General features: G+C 36.8%; 1 long non-coding RNA gene across 2 annotated transcripts in view; it reads left to right on the forward strand.

Annotated features, from left to right (window-relative positions):
- Positions 1-27,481, forward strand: part of LOC118915032 (uncharacterized) — a 138,654-nt gene that overhangs the window by 77,415 nt on the left and 33,758 nt on the right. The gene's annotated exons all lie outside the window — the stretch shown is intronic.

Below are 27,481 nucleotides of genomic sequence, written 5' to 3' on the forward strand. Positions count from 1 at the left end.
GATGTAGAAAAAGCTTCCCTCTTATGACTACAAGCAACAATTTCAGGGAAATAAGACTGCTGTAAATTCCTCTTTAGGGTAATCTACATCCAGAATGGAGTATGTGAACAAAATTTATCCCAAAACCCTTCTCCAAGGGACTTCATGGTTCTGTAGGAGCTAGAAAGGCTGCTCATACCTGTATAGACAAATATCATTAACTCTCTCTCTCCCGTTTTTTTCCTTCTGAAAACTACTTTATCTTTCCAGAAAAGTCATTTGTTTTCTCCAACGTATCTTTCTCCCCCTTCCATCACCTATTAAGATGGTTTATAAGTCCTAAATCCTAACCTCCACTTTAAGTTACTCATCACAGAGTTATCCCGTATGTATGAACATTTGTAAGTAAGCTCTGTTTTTTTCCCTCATGACCGCTGTCAGTTTAATTTGCAGGGTCTCAGTCAATGAAGATGAGCGTAGAGAAAGAGTTTTTCCTCCCATATATTGCCCACCTTTGGTTCAGAGAGCTGTAGCTAGAGAAGGGAGGACATGGTCCTGGAGCCTTCTTGGAATGTGTCCTCAGCAGAATATGGGCAAGTTGCAGCTTCACTTACTGGAACTGTGGTTGTAATAATTCATATCGGCGACATCCACTACCTCCAAGCTTTCTTATTCCCCCAAGCAGAGTAATTGCTCCCTTCTGTACTCCTTTATATCTTGTACCTGTTTCTACTATTAAACTTACCCTACAGATTATTTTATTTCTTTTGTTTACATGCCTGTTTCCCAAGTAGGCTGTTTCTTGAAGACAGAGACTATGTCTTACTGCCCTCTGTTTTCCTAGAAACTAGCATAATGACTGTATAGTGCCTAGAGTGAGCACTCAATAAATAATGCTAAAAGAATGAACGATGAAATGACAAACTACCATTAGAGTATCTCAAAAATGAATGAAATAGAGGATAAGAGAGTTTTTACTACTACTGGGTAAAGTTCAGTTTCAGTGTACCCTCTCCTTGGACATTGTGCTTATCTTCTCTCCACCGTTCACCCCCTGGACATGCCTGGGATGGATTGGCATGGTGATGCCTGGGGCATGATGCCATCAGTAGTTACACTGCCTCTATTAAAATGTAAAACCTTGGATAGGAGGTGAGAAGAAATAGACAAGCTTTTGGCTAATGTGTATAAAGTATCTTGCAGAGTGCCTGGCATATGATAGGCACTTAAATGTAACTTCCCATCCCTTCATTCCCTTTCTCTTCCCAAGTCACCCCACATCTATCCCATTCCAACATTTCTGGGTACATAAATTTGGCATATGTGACATATGCTGCATGGACAGACATATGTGCTGGCAAATATGTGCAGGCATGGAATGCTTATGCTCAGCAAATACCTGCATGGCACTTGGGGCCAGCCCAAGTCCTGGTATTTGGACTGGGATTGAGTATGGAAATGCCATAGTAAAGAAGCAGTGGGATTTTATTGGTATTCTTCAGGGGCGTAGTTCTGAAGTAATAATACAGGGGGAAATAGCACTAATTAAGCTAAATGCCTCAAAGAGCATTACGCTTTGCTCAGACTAATTCTATAACAGAACTGATTCTCCAGTTTTCCAGTGTTGGCTCAGTTTCCACTGTGTGTAGAGATCCCATCCATTTTTGAGATAGTTTTCTTTGTGAGGGGTGGAATATAAAATGACTACTTGGCTTGGTTTTCAGGTCCACATGCTTTGTTTTGTTTTGTTTTATTCTGTTCTTTTTTAGAACCTAAAAAGGCTTCATTACACTGGAGTCTAACTACCTATTAATCTTTATCACTTCCATTCTGCCTGAAGTTAGTTACCACAATAAATGTTCTCCAAGCTGTGCATATATTATCCATCAGTGCTAGAAAACAAAGAAAGATGTGTTGCCTGAGAAGACTGCTATTGTTAAACAAAGCAGCAGGTGTCTTGAATTAGACCTTGCAGGCTGATTAAAACATTGTGTTCTCTTCCTGAAGTGGCCTTCCATTTGTTACACTTCAGCCCCTACTTGTGATTAGGCCAAGTATGCCCTTGGGAGTTCTGTGCTTAGAAGGAAAACAATGTTAACAGGAAAAATGTTTACTTCTCTATAATTGAGGATAGTGGTGTTCAGCCTAGTGCACCAGCAGGGTATCCTTCTGGTGAAGAGCAGAATAATCCTATCTATTCCTTCCAGATTGTATTCTGTCAGCCATAGTCTCCCATGACTCACAATAGAACCCTTGCCACTTGCTTTTTTATGGTGATTGGAAGTTTCTCACAAGGTAAAGTGAGAGACACAGTATTCATTTATTAAACAGAAGTGTATTGAGTCAGGCCTCCTGTGAGCCAGGTACTATATACCCAGGATAGGAAAGGTCATTGACTGCCAGTCACTCTTTGACACAGCACATTTGCAATTTATGCAAAACAGAAGCAAATAGCTGTGCATAGCTGAAAACCCGAATGCAGCGTCCCAGAGCAAGAAATAAGAATAAAAGACAAAGTTCCCTAGATTGTTTGTTGCCTACAAAACAGCTGTGAGAGTATTGTAGGTACCTGGAGGAAACATTGTGAGCAATTTGAGGGCAGGAACTCTGTGTTATTTATCTTTATATGCCTAAAACCCTAACCAAGAAAATGGTAAATTATTAAGAAAATATGTCAAAGATTAAGTGTCTCATTTCTAAGAACTAGTTCTTGGAATGTTTTTGGAAAAAGAAACGAAAGAATAATTCAGACATATAGATCTTACTTATCATGAAACTAGACTAAGTTTTGAAATCCCATGCTCACACAGTGAATTAGAAGTTTAAGCCTATTAGGTTTTTTCAACAGTGTTTTTGCCTATCTGAGAAAATGATTTGAAAAACTCTTGTAAAACTGCTTCCTGTTTTTTCACTGGAAAGCATTTACCATTTATTCCTCACAAGGTACTTAATCAACATCGAGCCCTATTCTCTGCCCTAAGGAAATACATATTTGCAGGTACATCGTTTGTTCTTAGGCAGGAGGTATGGGTGTCCCTCTCTGCCAGTCAAAGACTTAACAGGCCTGCTCCATCACAGCAGTGCTGTTTTGCCTCTGAGACTCCTGCAAAGTCAGAATATGTCAGGACAAGCATATGCATGATTTCTCAGAAATTTTATTTTGGCTCCTTCCCAACTTAAAAAATATAATTACCCAAGCACTCTAAATTCCTACCTTCTACTGCAGGAATGGAAGTGAGCTTTAACATCTATTGTTTCCTGAGTTTCCTCCAAAACATTTGTTTGTTTCCAAAAGTGTGTTTTATGGTTGGAGGCTATAGCCTTTCACTGCACCATAAAACAGCCATTTATACAATAGGTTACAATTTGGAAAACACTAATATTTTCACAATTCCTATAGGTCTTCCTAATTCTTGGGAGGATGCCTTCTTGAACTTAGTGACTTATCTAAATGTACTTTGTCAATCAGTTCTGAACCTTCATGAATTTTACTATTATATATCCTAATGTCTTTCTCTACCCACAAAAGGATAGGTTCAATGCAATTAGATTTTACAAATTTTCATCGGGATTTACTCCATGTGACTCCAGTATTAGGGTTTGAAGAAGGAGAAAACACAATCCCCTTCCTTAGTGTGATATTTCTTGACTATGTGAGAGGGGAATGTATGTCAACCTCCTGGGTAGAAGAAGGGTAGGAGAAACATGTATAACTTGAAAAAAGCATATTCAGTATTAAAGTATCATGCTTCATTTGGAAAATAAAAGTATGTCATTTCATACTATGAATGACAAAAAGAAAAGCTTGGACAAGAATTTTGGACTGGTAAAAATATGCAGAAGACAAGTCTCAGAATTAAGAATGGCTTTGTAGGTTAAGGCCCTTATACTTATCAAAAGAGAACATGGATTTTTTTAAAAAGCTGAGAAATGCTGCTCAGGCTAATAGCAGAGCCTAATATATGAAGGAAGTGTAGAATCACCACATTGTAAGTTTGAGAATAATGGTGTTCGTATGAAGAGTAACAGGGCCACCATAAGCCCCAGGGACTAAGGACAGGCTTGAGGAGTCAGAAGGATATCACTGAGGTAGGGACATTTTAGCCTGGCTCTTGAATAATTAACAGAAATTCAATAAGTGCTGAAGGGAGCAATGAGCTACAGGCAGAGAAAACACCATGTCCAAAGGCTCAGAGACATGAAGAACACATATGCAAAAGGTGCATGCCACTTTTACTCCTTTTAAATTCTCCATCAATAGAGTCAAGGTTGTGAAGAGGCAATTCCTGGAGGATGTTATTGTGGCATTGGTAGCTTTTGTCATTTTCCAACCCATTTATAAACTTTGAATCCACACTTTTTAACCCCTAACTACATCTCCTGATGTAGATCATTGCTTATAGATCATTCAAAATCACTTAAGTCTGAAAACCTTAAATATTCTTCAAAACTCAGTTGACATTTTGGCGTTAGGATCACCCAAGCAGCTTTCTCAGAAGCTTTGTGATCAGTGTGTAAGGAGACCACACCCACGTGTTCAGAATCCGAAGTCAGGAGGGCATCACTCTTGAGATCACAGACTGTTCACTGGCTGGCCCTGCAAACTCTATTATTAAGTGACTATTTTTATACTTTTTGGAGAAAAATAATTTTCATGTTATTTCTCCATTATAGAGCTGATAGGGTTAGTATTTATTATATGAAGCCAAGATTAAATGATTCTCAGGTTGACTGCTTAATGGGTAAGTGGTTTCCTTCAGGGATGACAAAAATGTTTCGAAACTAGATAGGGGTGATGGTTGCACAACATTCTAAATGTAAATAAATATCACCGGTTCATAGACTTTAAAATAGTTGATTTTATGTTATGTGAATTTTACCTCAGCAAGAAAATAATAATGATTCTCAAGAAACAAACTTTCCCTCATAACCGTCTAGGAATTTCAGTTGGTCATTGTTGAGGTCATAGAATTCCCGAGAGATGTGGCCATCTGTGTCCCACCCAATCCCATCCCATATCTTTTGAAGTGGGCAGGATTTAATCTACTTCTTAAAGATTCCATTTTAAAAAACAACTTGTAGCAGCAAATGGTTGGCAAAGAGGACTAGCCAAAATGGAAGAAAACAAAAATAACTCCTGACTAATCTCCAAGTATATCCTTTGTAAGAATATTTTTCTACACAACTTCATTAATCAAAATACTTTTTTGGTATTACATTTCAGAATATATGAGATGAATTTTAGTTTCATGAAGTTTTAGTTAAATTAACAATATGTGCGTTTGGATGAATTTCATGAGCTATCCTATTCTCACTGAGCATGAATTAATTTATTCAGTCAAATATTTTTTGAATACCTCCTATGTGTCAGTCATGGTATTAGGTGCTTAAAATAGCAATGAATAAGGCACAGTCCCTACTAAAAAATTTATGGTCTAATAATAACATTAATTATGTAGATGATCATGTTACTAATAGAGAAAGCTGTATCGGAAAACAAAGGTGAGTTTCAGGGTATCAAGAGCCTGTTTGTTGTGGTCCCTGCTGTGTCCCCAGCATACCTAATAGGTCTGGCACATTGAAGTGACTCAATATTTTTGGTAAATGGATGAAGCCTTCCACAATTATATGTTGTTTTCACTCTTTTATGCAGATCTTATGCTAGTCCAGCATTGACTCAACCCAGAAATGCCTAATTTATTGGCTATCATCTGAAAAGGGTAATGAATGCATTCTTACCCTCCTCAGTGTGCAAATATCATTTTCCTGTCAAGTCTGCAGGTTGTCTGCTTTTAATTCATTTATTCTGCTCACATAAGTAGGCTGAAGGCCACAGAAAAACCCCTCCAGAAAAAGGCACCCACTCTCCTCTGCAGCCTCCTTATTCCCCTCAGTTACCACCTTCTCTGTTCTCCAAAGATTCTGGCTTCCACAGCAGTGTCTACTCTCTGCCCAGGTACTTGGACTTAGTAGCCTGGCTTTGGACTGGTTGCCCTGCTTTGACCCGTGGTACCCCCATTCAAGGCAACAGCCAGCATCTGTGTCCTTGGCCAGAAAGACATAGCAATCTTGCTGTGGTCCTGAAGAACCAGGCTAAGACTTTTATTATTTGTTTGATGCACTTTTTTTTTTTTGTAGATAATTATTTTTTATTGAAGGGTAGTTGACACACAGTATTACATTAGTTTCAGGTGTACAACACAGTGATTCAACATTTATATAAATGATAATTCTAGCTACCTGCTATCACCATACAAAGTTGTTACAATATTTTGACTATATTCTTTATGCTATACATTACATCCCGGTTGCTTATTTATTTTACAATTGGAAGTGTGTACTTTTTTTTTTTTTTTGAGAGGGCATCTCGCATATTTATTGATCAAATGGTTGTTAACAACAATAAAATTCTGTATAGGGGAGTCAATGCTCAATGCACAATCATTAATCCACCCCAAGCCTAATTTTCGTCAGTCTCCAATCTTCTGAAGCATAACGAACAAGTTCTTACATGGTGAACAAATTCTTACATAGTAAATAAGTTACATGGTGAACAGTACAAGGGCAGTCATCACAGAAACTTTCGGTTTTGCTCATGCATTATAAACTATAAACAATCAGTTCAAATATGAATATTCATTTGATTTTTATACTTGATTTATATGTGGATACCACATTTCTCTTTTTATTATTATTTTTAATAAAATGCTGAAGTGGTAGGTAGATACAAGATAAAGGTAGAAAACATAGTTTAGTGTTGTAAGAGAGCACATGTAGATGATCAGGTGTGTGCCTGTAGACTATGGGTTAATCCAAGCTAGACAAGGGCAATAAAACATCCACGGATGCAGAAGATTTCTCTCAGAACAGGGGGGGTGAGGTTCTAAGCCTCACCTCTGTTGATCCCCAATTTCTCACCTGATGGCCCCCCTGTGACTGTGCCTGTCTTAGGTTGTTCCTCCCTTGAGGAATCTTACCCGTCTCTGGCTAACCAGTCATCTTCCGGGGCCATACAGGGAAATGTAAAGTTGGTAAGTGAGAGAGAAGCCTTATTGTTTGAAAAGGTTAGCTTTTTACTTTTGCATATTTATGCCCTGTGGCTTCTATGCCCATTGATGCACTTTTTTTTAAGTTGTTATTGCCCAGGAATTAGCAACTAGGGCCCAGCGCAAAACAAAATGGACTACTATAACATATTATAAGACAGCCCTCCAAATGGGGACAAGACATGTTTTCCAAGATTCCTAAAACAGGCAAACTGATTTAGCCCCATCATTACCTCAACCACCCATCCCACCCTTGGGCCATGTTAGAAAAATACTAGAAGGAGGGAGAGTATCAGACTTGTGGTGCATCCTCCCTTGGGGTAGAAAGAGGTCTTGCCCTCCCACTCCATGTCAGGTTGGCAGCGGAGGCAAAGGAGCCCAGTAGGAGGCCCAGTAATACGGGGCTATGAGACATACCACTGAGGGGGATGGGTGTGCGGCTGTCTGAAAGAGGAGGAGCTGAGATCTCATCTCCTCCTTCAGGGATTACTGCTGTGGGCATGCTTTTCCTCTGAAGAGCTCACACATATATCCCACAAGGAAGACAGAATTTGGGCAACTCTCACACATCTTCAGAACCCCAGTGTTAGCCAGGGAAAAGCAACAACCCACCAAAAGAGAAAGAGATCCTTGTTCTGGTCACTTGCCTGTTGGGCCCAACACTGCAAAGTTCAGCTTTGGAAGAGGGAAGAGGGAGAGACGTCTCAGAACCAGGCTCTCTAATAGTCAAGGCCCCAGGCCAGTTCTGCCCTGGGAGAAGGGCAAATGAGATTTCAACTAAGAATGAAATGAAAGTTTTTAAATAGACAGAGTTTTAATAACCAAAATAAGTAGTTATACAACCTGAAAGTTAGCTATCTAACTTTGCTAGAAGTTTTAGAAGTTGTTAGAGGCAGGAAAGGAAGATTCCACACAGCTCTGTTGAAAGCAAGGCTTGGAGAAAAATCCTTTCATGTCTAAATCCTCTAGTTGAGATATAATCAAACCTCCTGTAACAGAGAGTTGTATCAGTTGATATGTAATAATAGATATCAGCTTCAGCTCTGGCTGGCATATTAAGCTCTCAGGCAGGACCGCCTCCATGGGTGCAGCCTCACAGGGGCCCCATGTTTAGGGTTTTATGTTCTGTGGTCACCATCTAGAACTTAGTACTTTCATCTTCAAATCTGTATTTTGTAAATGAAGTCTGATGGAGCAGTGAAGCATATGCCCAGGACTTGGAGTCTTGGCTGATGCATAGTCCCAGCTCCCACCAGCTCCCAGGATGTTTTCTCCACTACCCACACTTCTGTTTTCTGATTCTCATGCAGTCTCCCTATCATGGCCCCCACTCAGCAGTGGCTGCTGCCCTTTGCCCCTTGTGGGGTACTGGGTGCAGAACTAGGGAGGTTGGGAACAGGCAGGCATGGGTAGTACCATCCTCCGGGCTGATCCCCACCACAGCATGTTGGACAGGAACTTGGCAGAATGAGCCTCTAGCCTACCCCTGATCCAGGAACCTAGTGCATCTGGAGGTCTCTTGTCCACTGTGGGTTGGACTATTAGGCTGGTGAGAAGGGTAGACTCCCTTCCTCCTGACAGAAAAGCAGTGATTGGTCTAATGGCTAGTGGAGGGAGGGAGTCTGAGGGCCATGTGGGGCCACATTCTTCCCTGCTTGACAGGGTCTACAGTTGCTGCACCAGGATCCCCATACCTCAGGGAGCACTACATTAAATAGCAAATGAAGGAAAGGAAAAAGATTTATATTTAAAATTTTTAACAACATGTATTTCTTGCTTTTTGAATGAAGAACCCACATTTTCGTTGTATACCAAGCCCTGCAAATATGTAGCCAGTCCTGCTTTCAAGCCACCTTTCCCTAGGGAAGAATTCATTTTCAGTTTGTGAGCGTCTTCTACCTGTCTCAAAAGCCTGAAGATGTGACAGTGCTTTCCATGCGAATTTGCTACCTCCATACAGAAGCAGATACAAATCATGGGTCTGAAGCTCATATAATATAAGAGACACCCCTTAAAAAAATTATAAATATGAAATTGCTAGGTCCCCTTACAGGACTTTGGAGGAGGCCTGTGCAAGTGAGGGGTCCTGAAGCTTGTGCCTCATTAGCTTTCTAGTAACTCTACCCCTTCATTCATAGCATGCTTTTCACCCACCTGTGGGTCTATTTTAAGAATTAAAAAAACTAAAAATATTCTACAGAAATATAACTATTTTACATGCACACACATATACTAAAATTACGAAAACAAGGGCATCTTTTATATTTTTTTACTGAAATATGGTTCATATACAATGTTAGTTTAAAGTCTCCAATACAGTGGTTCAACAGTTACCCACATTTTTAAATCCTCACCCCAACTAGTGCAGTTACTATCAGCATAGGAAGATGTTACAGAATCATTGGCTGTATTCTAAAAACTGAACTGTCATCCCTGTGACCTGCCAGTATTATGACTGAGAATTTTGTGTCCATTTATCCCCCTCAGCCTCAAAATCCACCCACACCAACCCTTCCCCCATAGTAACCACCAGTCACTTCTAGGTGTCTATGAAGTCTACTGCTGTTTTGTTCATTTTTTTTGTTTTGTTCTCAGATTCCACAAATAAAAATCATATGGTATTTGTCTTTTCTCTCCCTGGTTTATTTCACTGAGCATAATATCCTCTAGGTCCATCCATGTTGTCACAAATGGTGGGATTTCTTTCTTTTTATGGCTGAATAATATTCCATTGTGCATATGTACCACATCTTCTTTATCCATTATCTATTGATGTGCATTTTGGTTGCTTCTATATCTTGGCTATTGTAAACAATGCAGCAATAAGCATAGGGGTGCACATATCTTTTCAACTCAGTGATTTTGTTTTCTTCAGGTGAATTCCTTCCTAGAAGTGGAGTTACTGGGTGATATGGTATTTCTATTTTTTGTTTTTTTGAGAAAACTCCATACTGCTTTTCACAATGGCTGCCCCAGTTTACACACCCATCAACAGTGTAGGAGGGTTCCAACAGTTGTGAGGTCACATATCATTGTGGTTTTGATTTGCATTTCTCTCATGATTAGTGATGTGGAGCATCTTTTCATGTGCTTGTTGACCATCTGTATTTCTTCTTTGGAAAAATGTCTGTTCAGGTCCTCTGCCCATTTTTAAATTGTGTTATTTGGTTTTTTGGTGTTGAGGTATATGAGTTCTTTATATATTTTGGATGTTAACTTTATTGGATAAATTGTTTATGAATATATTCTCCCATACTGTAGGTGGCCTTTTGTTTTGTAGATAGAGTCCTTTCCTGTGCAGAAGCTTTTTAGTTTGATATAGTTCCACTTGTTCATTTTGCCTTGCCTGGGGAGATGTATCCAGGAAAAAATTGCTCATGCTTATGTCCAAGAGAGTTTTGCCTATGTTTTCTTCTAAAAGTTTTCTGTTTTCGTGTCTCATATTTAGGTCCTTAATGCATTTTGAGTTTGCTTTTATGTATGAAGTTGGACAGTGATCCAGGTTCATTGTCTTGCATGTAGCTGGCCAGTTTTCTCAACATCAGTTATTGAAGAGAATGCCTTTTTCCCATTGTATATTCATGGCTCCTTTATTGTATATTAATTACTCATATATGCATGGGTTTATATCTGGACTCTCTTTTCTGTTCCATTGATCTTTGGGTCTGTTCTTGTGCTGGCACCATGCTGTTTTGATTACCGTAGCTTTTTAGTACAGCTTAAAGTCAGGGAACATGATACCCACAGCTTTGTTCTTAGGATTGCTTTGGCTATTTGGGGTCTTTCATGATTGCATGAGTTTTAGGATTTGTTGCTCTAGTTCACTGCCATTGGTATTGTGACAGGGATAGCACTGAATCTGTAAATTGCTTTGGGAAGCATGGCCATTTTGACAATATTCTTCCTATCCATGAGCATGGAATAGATTTCCTTTTATTTGTTTCATCTTTAATTTCTCTCATGAGTGTTATATAGTTTTCAGAGTCCATGTCTTTCACCTCCTAGGTATTTTATTCTTTTTGATGCAATTTTAGATGGAACTGTTTCCCTGATTTCTCTTTCTGCTAGTTCATTGTTAGTATATAGGAATGCAACAGAGCTGTGTATTAATTTTGTATCCTGCAACTTTGCCAAATCCACTTATTAGTTCTATTTTTTTTGGGTGGAGACTAGGGTTTTCTATATATAGTATCATGTCATTTGCAAATGGTGACAGTTTTACTTCTTCTTTACCAAATTGGATGCCTTTTATCTCTTTGTCTTGTCTGATTGCCATGGCTAGGACTTCCAGTACTATGTGGAATAAAAGTAGTGGGAGTGGACATTCTTGTCTTGCTTCTGATTAGAGGGAAAGCTTTCAGCTTTTCACCATTGAGTATGATGATACCTGTGGGTTTTTCATATATGGCTTTTATATGTTGAAGTATGTTCCCTCTATACTCATTTTATTGAGAGTCTTTATCATGAATGGATGTTGAATTTTGTCAAATGTTTTTTCAGCATCTATTGAGATGATAACATGTATTTTACCCTTCAATTTTTAATGCCATGTGTCATGTTGATAGATTTATGAATATTGTACCATCCTTGCATTGCTGGAATAAATCCCACTTGGTCATGATGGATGATCCTTTTGATGTACTTTTGAATTTGGTTTGTTAATATTTTGTTGACGAATTTCGCATCTATGTTCATCAGGGATCTTGGTCTAAAGTTTTCTTTTTTTTGTAGTGGCTATCTAGTTTTGGTATTAGAGTGATGCTGGCCTCATAGAATGAGTTTGGAAGTATTCCTTCATTTTATACTTTTTGGAATATTTTAAGGATGGGTTTTATCTCTTCTTTCAATGTTTGGTAAAATTCAGCTGTGAATCTATCTGGTCTTGGATTTTGTTTGTTGGGAGTTTTTTCATTATCAATTCAATTTCATTGCTGGTAATTGATCTGTTCAGATTTTCTGTTTCTTTCATGGCCAGTCTTGGAAGGTTGTATTTTTCTAGGAATTTGCCCATTTCTTCTAGATTGTCCAATTTACTGGCATATAATTTTTCATAGAATTCTCTAATAATTCTTTGTATTTCTATGGTGTCGGTTGTGACTATTCCTTTTTTGTTTCTGATTTTATTATGTCCTTTATCTTTTTTCTTGATAAGTTGGGCTTGGGGTTGTCTATTTTGTTTATCTTCTCAAAGAACCAGTTCTTGGTTTCACTGATTTCTTCTATTGTTTTATTAATTTCTGCTCTGGTCTTTATTATGTCCCTCTTTCTACTAACTTTGTTTCATTTGTTCTTCTTTCTCTAGTTTCTTTTTTTGTGAGTTTAGACTGTTTATTTGGGATTGTTCTTGTTTCTTGAGGTAGGTCTGTATTGCTATGTACTTCCCTCTTAGAACTGCTTTTGCAGCTACCCACAAATTTTGAACTGTTGTATTTCTGTTTTCATTTGTCTCCATGTATTGCTTGATTTCTACTTTGATTTGTTCATTGATTATTTAGAAGTGTATTGTTTAGCCTCCATTTGTTTGTGGTGGTTTTTTTTGTTGTTGTTTGTGTAATTTATTTCTAGTTTCATACCATTTTGTTCTGAGAAGCTGCTTGATACAATTTCAATCTTTTTTAATGTACTGAGGCTCTTTTTATGTCCTAGTATGTGATCTGTTCTAGAGAACAGTCCATGTGCATTTGAGAAAAATGTGTATCCTGCTGCTTTTGGGTGTAATATTCTATAGATATCTATTAAATCCATCTGATCTAATATATTTTCAGTGCCTATGTTTCCTTATTTATTTTCTCTCTGATTGATCTGTCCACTGATGTAGATATCATTTATCTTTATAAAATTCTATTGGAGAGTCATTTCCTCACACGCCAGTTCTATGTTCCTATGAACCTTTCCTAGGTAGGTGAAATACAATAAACATTGCAAGTGCTGTCTGTCAAAATGAATTAAGGAAAGCTCATTAAAAATGGAGTTGGGAAGCTCTGAACGGGGAGCTGTCACACACCTCCACAAATACCTCCAAACAGGAGGAGGCTTACTTTACATTCTACAGAAGGAGGAAGGAAGCATTTCTCCTTGTCAAGCAATAGCCCAGCCAATGAGAAACTGTTACACTCAGCCAATGAGAAACATACTGATTTCTCTGAAACAGCAGCTCCAAAATTCCTCCTTTCCTCCATAAAAGCAAGCCTCTCTCCTCTGTTCCCCAGACTTGCCTATGGTTTGCCATAGTTTGTTTGTCCCAAATTGCAACTTTCTGCTATTACTGAATAAACTCATTTTGCTGGTAGAATAGCTGGCTCTTTTTTTTTTAAGGTCATCCTAATTTAGGACTCCTAATTCAAGGGGGAATAAAAACTTGCTACATTGTGGGAAAATGTTGTTTAAAGTCTGAATTATTCATATTAGGCATCTAACCTGAAAATTCCCCAGACAGTTGCCTTTCATTACTCTGTATGGAACAAATTTTATTTTAAACTCTATAATGAAATAGCCAAGCATAGATGACTAAAGATTAGGTTGTGGGTTCTGTCAAGGACAGAAAATTTTTGGCAAATAATTTCACCTACTATTGAGAAATACGATTTATTAAGTTGGATAAAGAAAAAACTTCATCTCAGTTTGGTTGACATTGATGTTATTTGTGAAGTTCTTTTGTAAAAGAAGTGGTCTCAATGAATTATGAAAGTTTTTGCTTCTGTCAATAAGGATAGACTCTTTTATTATAGTAGTAGCCTATTCTCTCAGAGGCTTCTTGATCACAACAAATACTTCTTGCTCATTCTACATGCAGAACCCAGTTCAAAAAGATGTTCTCTGTTCATCTGAGTGACTCAGAGACCAATGCTCAAAGATATCCATCTCAAAACGTGCTTCTGTGATCACTATGAAGTAGAAGTCACAGTAGAAGAGCAGCATGTGAATATTGCACTGGCTCTTAAAGGATATGTCTGGGAGTGACACGTCATTTATACTCACATTTCATTGGTCAAAATAAATTACATGTCCATGTCTAACTTCAAGAGGCAGGGAAGTACAATCCTATCATATCTCCAGAAGGAATTAGAATATTTAGAACAGCCCCAATGGCTTCTCCCCTTTTGATTCATTCTATTTCTGACATGCAAAATATACTCACCCACTCCCTAAGGAAGAAAGCCTCAAAATTCCATGCATTTATGGAATCAATTTCATAACCTGAGACCTTTGGGTAAGGTATGGTAGTTTCAAATCATGATGATACTTATCTAGGTCATATGTGTACCTGTGAAATAAAGAAAACAAAATAATCTGCCTCCTCCCACCCAATATATAATGGTGGTACTGGAATAGGATAAGTGTAATAAATACTCTCCTTGGGAAACTTGCAAATACACAGCAAATAGAGAACTGCACAAATTCTGAAATCCTGCAGTGAGGAACTTTTGAGAGGCCCCCTACCTGTGATTACCTGATTAAAGAATGTTATCTGATTAAGACATGATTTTGAGAAGCTCCTTTTGCTCATTATTCTCTGGTGTCCATGGCTTTGCCTTCTGAAAGATTCTTCCTTTTCCATTTTCCTCTTCTATTGAATTTTAAGGGGACATTGAAGAATATTCAGCACTGAGCAGCCTTCTCAGCTCAGTTTGTGCTGGTGGACAGTGGAAGGCCTGAGGGTTGTTTTAAATTTCAAATAGTCACAGTCTCTTTTGGTCTAGGCATGTGCTCTTTTGGCAATACAACTCTGTCAAAATTTTGTGGAATTTTTTATCTGTGATTCTTGTATACTGTACTTGCCAGTAGCCATGCCCATAGTTCTTTTTGAGACATGGTTCTATGATGTGTTTTTGCTTCCTTGTACCCATCTCTTTCTTAATTGTAAATGTGTGTATGTTGAGCTAACTATGTTTTGGTGAGAAAACCAGAATTAAATTCTTTTCCCTGAGCCATTTTGACCAATTTAAAGGATTTACTGGGTGCCACTCACTTGTTTGTTGCTGTAGCATAGTTTATACTTATACAGTATAGATATTGATGCAGAAATTGGTACTTGGAATGAGGTGCTGCCATAATAAAATGTCTAAAAATATCAGGTATTAATAAATCTAAAATTGGTATATATATATAACTCCTATTACACATATATAACCAGTCAGTATGCCCATCCTGTTTCAACTAACATGTGTATAGGCTCCCTGCAAAAGGCTTTGGGGTGAGCATAGTATAGTGCTAATAAGTACACTAGAAAATGTTCTTGATTATATTATCTTAGGCAGGTTACTTGACTTCTCAGCCTGAATTTTCCCATCTGTGAAATTCTATTACAAACAAACAAACCTTTGTGTACTGTATAACTGTTTGCTAAGTGCTTTCACATAGCTTTCTCCCCTTTAATCCGCAGAAAGCCTTATAAAGGAAGTTATCAGCATTCCTCTTTTAGATGAGGAAACTAGAACTCAAAGGGACTAAATGACTTGCCTAAAATTTACCAAATAATGACAGAGTCAAGACTCCCAACTTAATTTTCCTATGTGTCTTCTGCTCCCACCTCAGTTACTCCTTGTTTTTAAGGGTCAAAATTCTCAAATTTCATAAAAAATGTATAATGTATATTTGTATTACTTTTAATCATATACCAAGATGTCACAGAGTGATGGTAATTGGTGACAAGAATTTTGCCATCTGACTTCCCTAATTTTCCATTATTAAAGGACTGACAGACCCTGAAACAGGGCTACATCTTCCTTAAATTGTTCAAAGTAGCATACATTTCAAAGAATATAGAATTTTTACAAAGTGCTATTTCTTTCATTCCAACCATATAAATCAAACAAGCTTACTTTCAAAAGAGGGAATATGAATATGAATATGGGCAAAACTAGTTCTGAGTTGTTAAATGTTTAGGACAAATCAGTAATATTCTGAATTCCAGTTCATTGATGCAGAATATGACTCAAAACCAAAATAGAATGTTTGGGACAAATTAGGAAGAAGAATTTCCCTTACTTGAGTTTCATGTTACAACTAAGAGACTATCTCTTCCTCATTAAGCAAAACTAATTGAAAACAACTTTTGACTGAATACTCAATCTTCTATCTCAGGTTTTACTGTTTTTACAGGAAATGCAATGAGAATTATCTGGTCTGTGACCTTAATCAGTGTATAGAAAAAAATTCTTCAAGGGAGATTTCAAAGAAGGGGTAGAATATTTTGCTCTGAAGTTACTAGTTTTTTAGGTAGTGAGCGTGCAAATTATATTTTCTCTGCTGTGTATGTGTCTTGGGTTTCACTAATGGACATTAGTATTTCTTGAACTATTTTTAAAATGTCCGTTACTTAAAATAAATGGAAACATTTGATAAAATCTAGAATGTTGGAATTTCAAAGCTTTTGGATGTGAGATATTGTGGGTGAGAACAATTTCATGAAATCAGAAAAAAATTTTTAAACATTATGTTGGCATGGATACACACATACTTGGAAATTTGCTCACTAAGATCAACTTTTGTTGTGTTTATTTTAGTGACTCATCTGTTGAATACTTTCTCTTCCTGATTCATTTTCCCAATTGTAGCAGAGGCTGACAGATGTGCAGTTAAATACTCTCCCACCCACCCCCTCTTCCACTATGATAAAAGATATATGTTTGGAAGCCATACTTCTTGTCCTTGTTTTTCCTGTTGCTAGATGTGGTCACATGAGTAAGTTTGCTCAAATGGAATTTGAGTAGCCTTGGCCTGTAAAAATATCCTACACATGCTTCTCTAGAATGGTAGCCTGACTCCAAGATGGCCTCCAGTGATTCTTGACTCCAGGTATTTATGTCCCTGTGTAATCCCCTACTCCACTGCATTGGCTGACCTATACAATTAATAAGATATTGCAGAAATGATAGAAATATGGTTTTCAAGTCTAGATCTTGAAAGATATTGTGACTTTCATTTTGCCCCTTTTAGATCACTTTCTCTGAGGGAAACCTGCTGTCATGTCATGAGGACATTCAAACAGTTCTATGAAGAGATCTGTGTGGCAAAGAACAGAGGCCACCTTCGCATAGGCAGCATTAAGTGAACCACATTGGAAGCAAATACTTTGGCCCTTGTTGAGCTTTCAAATGACTGTAACAACAGATACATGACTGCAAACTCATGAAAGACATTGAGCCAGAAACATTAAGCTAAGCTACTTCCAAATTCCTGACTCACAGAAACTTTGAGATAATAAATATTAAACTGTTGTTTTAAGCTGATAGATTTGTTATGCATCAATAGATAACTGATAAATCCAGTCACTGGATGGCAATGATCATGGCAATCTTGGAAGCCTTGTGTTGAAGAATACAGAACTATAATCAGCTCAGGTTCCTGCATGACCACATAGAGGAGAGTTTCCTCTAGTTGCTCTACACCCCACATCAACCTGCATTGCTGAGAGAGAAAAAAAACCCTTTCCAACCATAACATTTTTGGGTCTAAATTTTATAGTAGTTTAGTTTGTCCTAACTAATGCATCAACTTTGTATTCAATTTTTTTCTGAATTTAAGCCTTATGTGTATATGAGGATATTATTCCTCTGAGCCAGGATTACTATTGGAATGGTTCTTTAAACACTTTATCAAAAACATTTTATTGGTTAAAAGGCATGTGATTAAATATTCAAAGCACTTTCCCTACCTGTAAATCCTATTTTATTTGCCTAGCACTGTATGTTTATTAGCACAGTTGCAGTTGATACTGTCACACTCTACTCAGATCCCCTTTACTTGCTTGAAGCACCTACCCCCAGCTTCTGTGAGCAGTGTCTGGTAATGGCTTACAGCTAGCCCTCTTCTCCAGAAAATTGCTGTAAACTAATGGGAATGAACTCACTCAGGAAGTTATGCTCCCTACACAGATGACCCACAACTGACTGGTATAAAATTCCAGTCCTCTTGCTACACAAGGTGACAGGCCTATGGTGCTGTTTATATCCAGAACCCTCCCTGTTGTAAACTGAGCCAAAGCTAGACTTTACCTAATACTGGATCTTTGCTTAGCAGTTTTTTTTTGGCTCCCCTATCATTCTCCTTCCCCATCCTTTATAGGGTTTTCCCAAAGAGTGCTCCCTCAATAAACCATATGCAACCAAATCCCTATCTCAGATTCTGCTTCCAGGGAATCTGATCTAAAACAGCCTATTTCCATGAAACTGGATAGGAGAGGTGAGATCTTTTCAGTTATTTATACTACTGATATATTTGGTTCATGAGTGAAGGAAGTATATTTTCAGTCCAAAACCTTGAAAAAGACTTCAAAACAGAAAAACAAGAGTGAAAATTAAGCTGATAATCTGAAGATATCAACAAAATCAGTAAATTCTCATACTGATTAAGAAAAACACATAAATCACCAATATCAGAAATAAAAGAGAGGTCATCACTATAAATCCTGCAGACATTAAAAGGGTAATAAGATATGAAAAGTGTACACAAAAAAATCTGACAACTAAGATAAAATGGGTAAATTTATTGAAAATTGATAAATGAAAATTTCCAAAGTCAACACAGATTAAACAGAAAATAGTAATTGTCCTATACCTATTAAAGAAATTAAATACATTGTCAAAAACTTTCCAAAACAGAAAACTCTAGATCCAAATGGCTTCATTGGTGCATTCTACCAAACAATCACAGAGGAAATGACACTAGTCTTACAAAAACTCTTACAGAAAATAGAGGAAGTAACACTTTCCTACGTTTTTGTGAGACTGTCATAACCCTAATCCTAAAACCTGACATAGACATTACAAGAAAGGAAATTATCTACCAGTATCTCTCATAAACAGAGACCAAAAAAAAGTCCTTGAAAAATTGATTAATTGAATCCATCAATATATAACAGGAATCATATGCCATGACCAAGAAGGGTGTAGCCCAAAAAGCAAGGTTTGTTTAACACTCAAAAAGCAATCACTATAACCACATTAACAGAAAAAAAGGAAAAAAATCTATAAGATCATTTCCCTACATGTGGAAAAAGCATTTGTCAAAATTCATCACCATTTATAAAAATACCCATAACAATCTAAGAACGTGAAGGAGCTTCCTCAGTTTCATAAAAGGCAGGTACAAAAATCTGCAGCTAATGATAATACATTGATTGTTTTCCTCCTAAAATTGGAAACAAAGAATTGAGGGAGGCGCAATTTCCCAACTTCTACTCAACATTGTAATGGAATTCCTAGCTATTGCAATAAAGCCAGAAAAATAAAAAATAATAAAGATTGGAAAGAAGAAGTATATCCATCTCTTTACAGATTTTTTTAAAGTTACATGCTTTCTGATTTATTTTACCAGGGTTGTGAGTAAAATAAATGGAATTGCATAAAAAGTTCTTGAGTTAAAATGAATTTTCCCTGAGTTAAGAGTTTTTAGTTTTAAGGATTTATACTGTAAGTTATTCTAATTGCAATTGTGTAACTAAACCTAGGCAAAAGTGTGCAGTAATAGAAATTTATTTTAGTGCCTTACTGTCTTTTGAGGTTTTAAGCATATCTTTCATATATTCTGATAGCTCCCTGGGTGTCTAACCACCTAATGTCCATAGGCAATACACCCTCCCAGTCTGTTTTTCTTCAATAATATCTAATTTTTCAAAATTCTTTGTTTTTTTAAAACTCTTTTGTCATTATTTCAGACCCCTGATCACACAGAGGGAAACATCTGAAAATTTTTCATATAGTAAGCTCACAATTAAATGTGTTGTCTTTCCTAAGGACATTTGCATTGAAAGAGCATATTTATAAGCAATAATAACAAAGTTAAGATTACAGACAGACTATAGGATGGGAATATATTAAACATTTAGTATAGTCATTTCATATAGTAGGCTAAGCATCTGGTTAGTCCTTTAAAAAAACAATTTAAAACATTTTAAATTATATATTTAAAAATATTTAAAGCATCAATGAACTATAAGAAAATAAGGAATTCTAAGATCAAGGACTAAAAGAGGGAGGAAACCCAGAGAAGTATAGTGTAGCATTTTAGCCAGTCTTCTTACTCATTGTACTGGCTATATTGTATGAATTTGTACTTTGGCTATCATGGACTCACAGAGCAGAAAACAAAGACGAGACCAGGGCTCTGCAAAAGTAGTAGTTACTAGGAGTTCCTCCTCTGCTAAGGTAAAGCTGAGACATCAAAGTTCTAAATAGTGTAAACATGACCTGGAAATAAACCCACCCTTTTCCTGTCCCTGGTATCCACAAAGAAAATAAATAGTTTTCTATCTTAGCATTGAGCAGAAGAGGTAAAAATGTTGCTAAGAATTTGGTGTCACAAGATGGCCCTCACACAAGTTTTTAGCACAAATTCACAGAAACTGTGTGTTCCCCCCTTTTAAAACTACAAAATTAAAATTTGTACTATACTTTTAGAAATAATATGTAATAAGCTTCAAAGTGTGCGTCAGCAATAAAATGTTACCAAAACATACCAATACCAAAGCATACCCAAAAGACCATATGAGGTTTGTCCTAATAATTCAGGATTGGTTTAATTGTGTAATCAGTTAATGTAATTCACCACATTAACAGGTTAAAGGAGAAAATTTGTACAATCATTTCAATAGTTGCAGAAAAGGTGTTTGATAACATTTAATATTCATTCATAATAAAAACTCCTAGCTAACTAGACATATAAGGAGTTCTTCAGCCTAATTTAAAAATAAATAAAACTCAAGAAAACATTATATTTAATGGTTATTAAAATAATTTTATCTAAGAGTGGAAACAAGACAAGGATACTCCCTTCTATTTAACACCAAACTGCATGTACTAGTCATTGAAGAAAAACAAGAACAAAATATACAAAGAATAGAGATTGGAAAGGGAGAAAACAATATCATTGTTCTCAGAAGATATTGTTGTAGGCAAACAAATCAAAATGAGCCATCAATAAAATTTTTTTCCAGCTTTACTGATATATAATTGACCACCAATAAATTTTTAGTGAATGGGAATATAAAAAAAGATGTCAGATACTACCAACTCTATAAAAATTACATATATATATATATAAATATATATTAAGTATATATATATATATATAAAGTATATATGTATAAATAAATAAAATAAATAAATAAATAAACATATATCCTGAAATCTATACGGCAAGTCCGTATAGATATATATATACATCACAAATGTATGTTTTTAAAAACAATGAAATACCTAGGTAGTAATCTAATAAAATATGTGTAAAACTTAAAAAAAAGACCAGAAGACTCTATATCATAAAGATATCTATTGTTCCTGATTTGATCTACAGAATCAATGCAATCTCAAATCTCCAAGACATTTTCTTAAAGTAGAACTTCATAGTTCTAAAATCTAAAATTTGTATGGAAATATAAAGGACCAAAAATAGTTAAGTCATTCTTGAAGAGGATGAATAAATTTAGGGGACTTGCCGTATAGATTTCAGGATATTTTAAAGCATTAGTTCATTTGATAGTGTAGCATTGGTGCTGGAGAGACACATAGATCAATGGAATGGAACTAAAACCCAGAAATAGACACTGGCATATATAGATAATAGATATATGACAGAAATGGTACTGCAGAGATGGGAAAAGAGCAGATCTTTCAATAAATGGTACTGGATAAAGATATCCGTGGGGAGAAAAATTACATTGGATCTCTATCCCACACTATAATCAAAATGAATTTCTGGGGGAAATAAAGACCAAAAAAGTCAGAAAAAAATTAAAGCCTGCAAAAGATAATATAGGAAAATATCTTCATGACAACAGAGTATAAGAGCATTTCATAAAGCAGAAAGAGTCAAGCACAGAGGAAAAGATTAATTTGTAACCTACATTAAAATTAAGAACTTCTGATCATCAAAAGGCACCACAGTCAGAAGGGAGAAGATGGTGGAGTAAGAAGGGAAGGTGGAAACCTCCTCCTACATACATACCAAGGAAGCAACTACAACAAATATAACTAACCCTGTAAATGACCTGAAGACTGTAGAACAGGCCATTTACACCTGATGAAGAAGAGAAGACCACATTGAGATGGGTAAAGTGGCAGAACAGCAGTCAGTCAGGACCCAACACCTTCTCCCATCCCAGCCCACAATCAGGGGAAGAGGATTGAGCAGGTAGGGTATAATCATTCAGGACTTGTGCATACCTGGTTCAGGGAGGCTTGGAGCACTCTAGGAGACTGAGATTCCTGTCGCTTGTGGAGGACCACTGTACTCCATGAGTTTCTCTGAGACCCAACACAGAGGCAGCAGTTTCTAAGGCTTATCAAAAGCAGAAAGTGTGCTAGAGGGGTAGAAGGAGCTCTCTCTGGAGGAAAAAGAGTGGGTGGACGATGCTTCCCCAGCCTTCCCTCAACCTAACAGATTGGGTACTGGTGGGAGCCACCTCTAAATGCTCCATCTCTCTTGCCATAGACTCAGTCCCAAGAACTGCCTCCCTGAACACCTGCCACAGCCAGCCTACTAAGCCCAGCAGTGGTCAGACTTTGCTGTCTGGCAGGTGGAAGAAGGACACTTTTCCTTGCTTTCCCAGCTCTCCTTCAGCTCGGCTGTGGGGTCCTGGCAGGAGACAGCTCTAAACTTTCCATCTCCCTCACTGGCAGCTCAGCCCCTCAGCAGCATTTCCCATGCACCTCCCCTATGAGGCCTCCTGGCTGATCAGTGGCCACCTTTTCTGACTGGCAGGCAGAGGGTGACCCCCCCACAACAAACCCCATCAGAAGGGCCACATGGCCCACAAAGAGCACAGAAATGATCTGTCAATCGTTGCTGACAGAGATCAGCCGCTGCCCACAAACAGGCAGAAAGGTGGCCCTGCCACAGCCCACCAGCAACTGCACTGACACTGCAAAGGAGAACCGGGCACTGGTGAGCAAAATGTCTTGAGCTTCTGGGTACCACAGGACTGCTTCTTCATAAAGCCATTACTTTCTAGACCAGGAGGCATAGCTGGTCTATCTAGTACAAAGGAAGAAACACAGAAACCCACACAAAATGGGGAGGCAGAGGATCGTGTTCCAAACAAAAGAACTGGACAAGACACCAGAAAAGGGCTAAATGAAATGGAGATTACCAATTTTATTGATAAAGATTTCAAAGTAACAGTCTTATAGATGTTTACTGACCTGGGGAAAAGAACTGATGATCTTAGTGAAAACTTCAACAAAAAGCCACTAAGAACTGAAGAATACAGTAACTGAAATGAAAAATGCAATGGAAGGAATGAATAGCAGACAGCTGAAAGTAGAGGAAAGACTCAGTGAGATGGAAAATAAAGAACAGGAAAACAACAAAACTGAGGAACAGAGAAAAAAGGACTTCTAAAGATGAGAAGATGTTAAGAGAGCTGTGTGACAACTCCAAAAGAAACAATATTCACATAATAGGGGTACTTGATGGAGAAAAGAGATACAAAGGAGTAGAAAGTCTCTGAAGAAATGATAGCTGAAAACCTCCCAATCTGGGGAAGAAAAGTGCAGGTCCTGAAAGCAGAGAGAGCCCCTAACAAAAGGAACAAGCTAAGTTCAACCAAATATTAAAGAAGAGATAAAACACATACGTCTTAAAGTATTCCAAAAAATATGAGAAAGGAATACTTCCAAGTTCATTCTACTAGGCCAGATTACTGTAATGCCAAAACCAGACAGACACTACAAAAAAAGAAAATTACAAATATCCCTAATGAACAAAACTCCTCAACAAAATATTAACAAACCAAATTCAAAAATACATCAAAAGGATCATCCATCATAACCAAATGGGCTTTATTCCAGCAATGCAAGGGTGGTGAACATTCATAAATCTATCAATGTGATACACCACATTAAACAATGAAGGATAAAAACCATTTTATCATCTCAATAGATGCTGAAAAAAGCATTTGACAAAATTTGACACCCATTCATGACAAAGACTCTCAAGAAAATGGATATAGAGGGAACAAACCACAATATAATAAAGGCCAGATATGACAAACCCACTGTAATATATCATACCCAATGGCAAAAGTTGGAAGCTTTTCCTGTAAGATCCAGGAACAAGACAAGGATGTCCACTCTCACCACTTTTATTCACTGCAATCCTAGCCATGGAAATCAGATAAGATAGTGATAAAAGGCATCCAAATTGTTAAGTAAAACTATCACTATTTTCAAATGACATGATGCTATATATAGAAAACCCTAAAGACCACCAAAAAACTATTAGAATAAGTGGATTCAGCAAAGTTGCAGGATACAAAATTAATACATAGAAATGTGTTGCATTCCATTATACTAACAACAAACAAGCAGAAAGAGAAATCAGAAACAATTCCACTTACAATTGCATCAAAAAGAATAAAATACCTAGGAATAAATGTAACCAAGGAGGTGAAAGACATGTACTCTGAAAACTATAAGACACTAATGAAAGAAATTGAAGAAGAGACAAATAAATGGAAATCTATTCCATGCTCATAGTTAAGAGTTAATATTGTCAGAATGGCCATCCTGCCCAAAGCAATTTACAGATTCAGGGCAATCCCTATCAAAGTATGATAGGCACTGAACTAGAGCAAAGAATACTAAAATTCATATGGAACCACAAAAGACCCTGAATAGTCAAAGCAATCTTGAGAAAGAAGAACAAAGCAGGGCAGATTACACCACCAGTCTTTAAGCTATACCACAAAGCTACAGTAATCAAAACAGTGTGGTACTGGCCCAAGAATAGACCCATAGATCAATGGAACAGAACAGAGAGTCCAGATATAAACCTATGCATTTGTGGTCAATTAATATACTATAAGGGAGCCATAAATATACAATTGGAAAAAGAGTGTCTCTTCAATAACTGCTGTTGGGAAAACTGGACAGCTACATGCAAGAGAATGAAACTGGATAACTGTCTAACTCCTAATTAACACAAAACTAAACTCAAAATGCATTAAGGACCTAAATATGAGACATGAAAACATAAACCTTTTAGAAGGAAACATAAACAAAACTCTCTTGAACATAAGCATGGGCAATTTTTTTCTGGATACATATCCCTGGGCAAGGGAAACAAAAGCAAAAATGAACAAGTGGGATTACATCAAACTAAAAAGCTTCTGTACAGCAAAGGACACCATCTACAAAACAAAAGACCACCTACAGTATGGGAAAACATATTGGTAAATGATTTATCTAATAAGGGGTTAACATCCAAAATATATGAAGAACTCATATGCTTCAACACTGAAAAAAACCAAATAACCTGATTAAAAAATGGGCAGAGGACCTGAACACACATTTTTCCAAAGAAGAAATGCAGATGGCCAATAGGCACATGAAAAGATGCTCCATATTGCTAACCATCAGAGAAATGTAAATCAAAACTACAGTGAGGCATCACCTCACACCAATCAGAATGGCCACAATCCAAAAAGACAAGAAATAACAAGTGTTGGTGAGGATATAGAGAAAAGGGAACCCTCATGTACTGTTTATGGGAATGTAAATTGGTACAGCCACTGTGTAAACCAGTATGGAGGTTCCTCAAAAAACTAATGTTAGAAATACTGTATGACCCAGTAACTCCACTTCTAGGAATTCACCTGAAGAAAACAAAATCACTGATTTGAACAGATATGTGCACCCCTATGTTTATTGCTGCATTATTTACAATAGGGAAGATATGGAAGCAACTAAAGTGTCCATCAATAGATGAATGGATAAAAAAGATGGGGTACATATACACAATGGAATATTATTCAGCCATCAAAAGAAATCCTCATTTGCAACAACATGGACAGACCTAGAGAGTATTATGCTAAGTGAAGTAACCAGGCAGAGAAAGACAAATACCGTATGATATCACCTATATGTGGAATCTGAGAACAAAACAAAATGGATCAAAACAGTGGTACACTCATAGACACTGAAAAGTGACTGGTGGTTGGTTACCTTTGGAAATGGGTTGGGGTGGGTGCATGGAGTGGGTCAGGAGGATAAAGAGGTACAAATCTCAATCATAATATAAGTTGGTCACAGGGATGGAAGTGCAGCATGGGGAATATAGGCAATGATTCTGTAACATCTTCCCATGTTGACAGATAGTAACTGTACTAGTTGGGGTGAGGATTTAATGTGTGTAACTGTTGAATCACTGTGTTGCATATTTCTAACCAATAATATTGTTTATCAGCTATATGTCAATAAAATAAATAAATAAAAAACAACATCATAGAGTGCAAAAACAAGCTACAAACTGGAAAATATTTGTAGCACATATTATTAAGACCTATTGTGTAAAATATATGAGGTGTCATAAATCAGTAAGAAAATGACAAAATATTCAGTAGATAATGCGCAAGAGACTTGACCAAACACTTCACAAAAGAAGAATCTTAAATGGCCCATAAACACATGAAAACATGTTCAACCTAATTAAGTATCAAGGAGATGCAAAAACATTGAGATACAATTTCAAACACATCAGATTGACAAAAATTTTAAAGTAGGCAATACCACATGTTGATAGGCATTTTTTAAAATGGCAACTCAGCTGTGCTGTTGAGAGTATAAATGGGCACAAAAACTTTGAAAAATACTTAAGCCTCCAGATGACAATGCAGCCTAGGTGATACCTTTACTGAAGACTTATGATACCCTGAGCTGAGGACCCAATTATGTCTTGACCCTGTGGAAACTGTGAGATAATAAATGTGTGATGTTTTAAGACACAAATGTGTGGTAATTTATTACAGAGCACATAAAATGATTGCAACTACACATAAAAATCAGCAAACTATAGCTGTATGTATCAGTATAGATGAATCTTATGAACAATGTTGAGTAAAGGAAGCAATTCATAAAGAATACTAGCAATATGGTTCATTTGCATAATGTTGGAGAACAAATAAAACACCAACCAATATGTAATTTATCAAAGCATATATAAAGGTAACATAAAGAAAGTCAAAGGAAAAAAATCACAAAACGTAGAAGAGTAGGTTACTTCTAGAAGAGAGTACAGAACCCACATGAAGCTTATATATTAACTATGTTCTGTTTCATAACCAAAACTCACTTTATGATTATGTATATATACTTTTCTGTATGTATACTATATGTTTTATAATGAAGCTAACTTAATATTAAAAGCACTTTGATTTTTAAAATATACAAAGAACATTTCTGTATTTATGGCCTGCTCCCCCCACAACCCTCCAGTTCAATGCCTTCTCCTTATTGTGGAGTGATAATGAGGTCAGACAAACCTAAATTCAAATCTTAATTCTGTCACTTTTTCGCTGTGTAATTTTAGTGCAGATCTATAAAATTAATATCTAGACTCCAGACTTTCCATATGGAAGGGCTATAATAAAACAACAGTTGAAAAATCATTACCTTGTTTAGTGAAAAAATAAATATAAGATCAATAATTATGAGTTCTAGCTCTACATGTTAATGCTT

This window comes from Manis pentadactyla, chromosome 2, assembly GCF_030020395.1.
Source record: "Manis pentadactyla isolate mManPen7 chromosome 2, mManPen7.hap1, whole genome shotgun sequence".
In the NCBI taxonomy this organism is placed as follows: Eukaryota; Metazoa; Chordata; class Mammalia; order Pholidota; family Manidae; genus Manis; species Manis pentadactyla.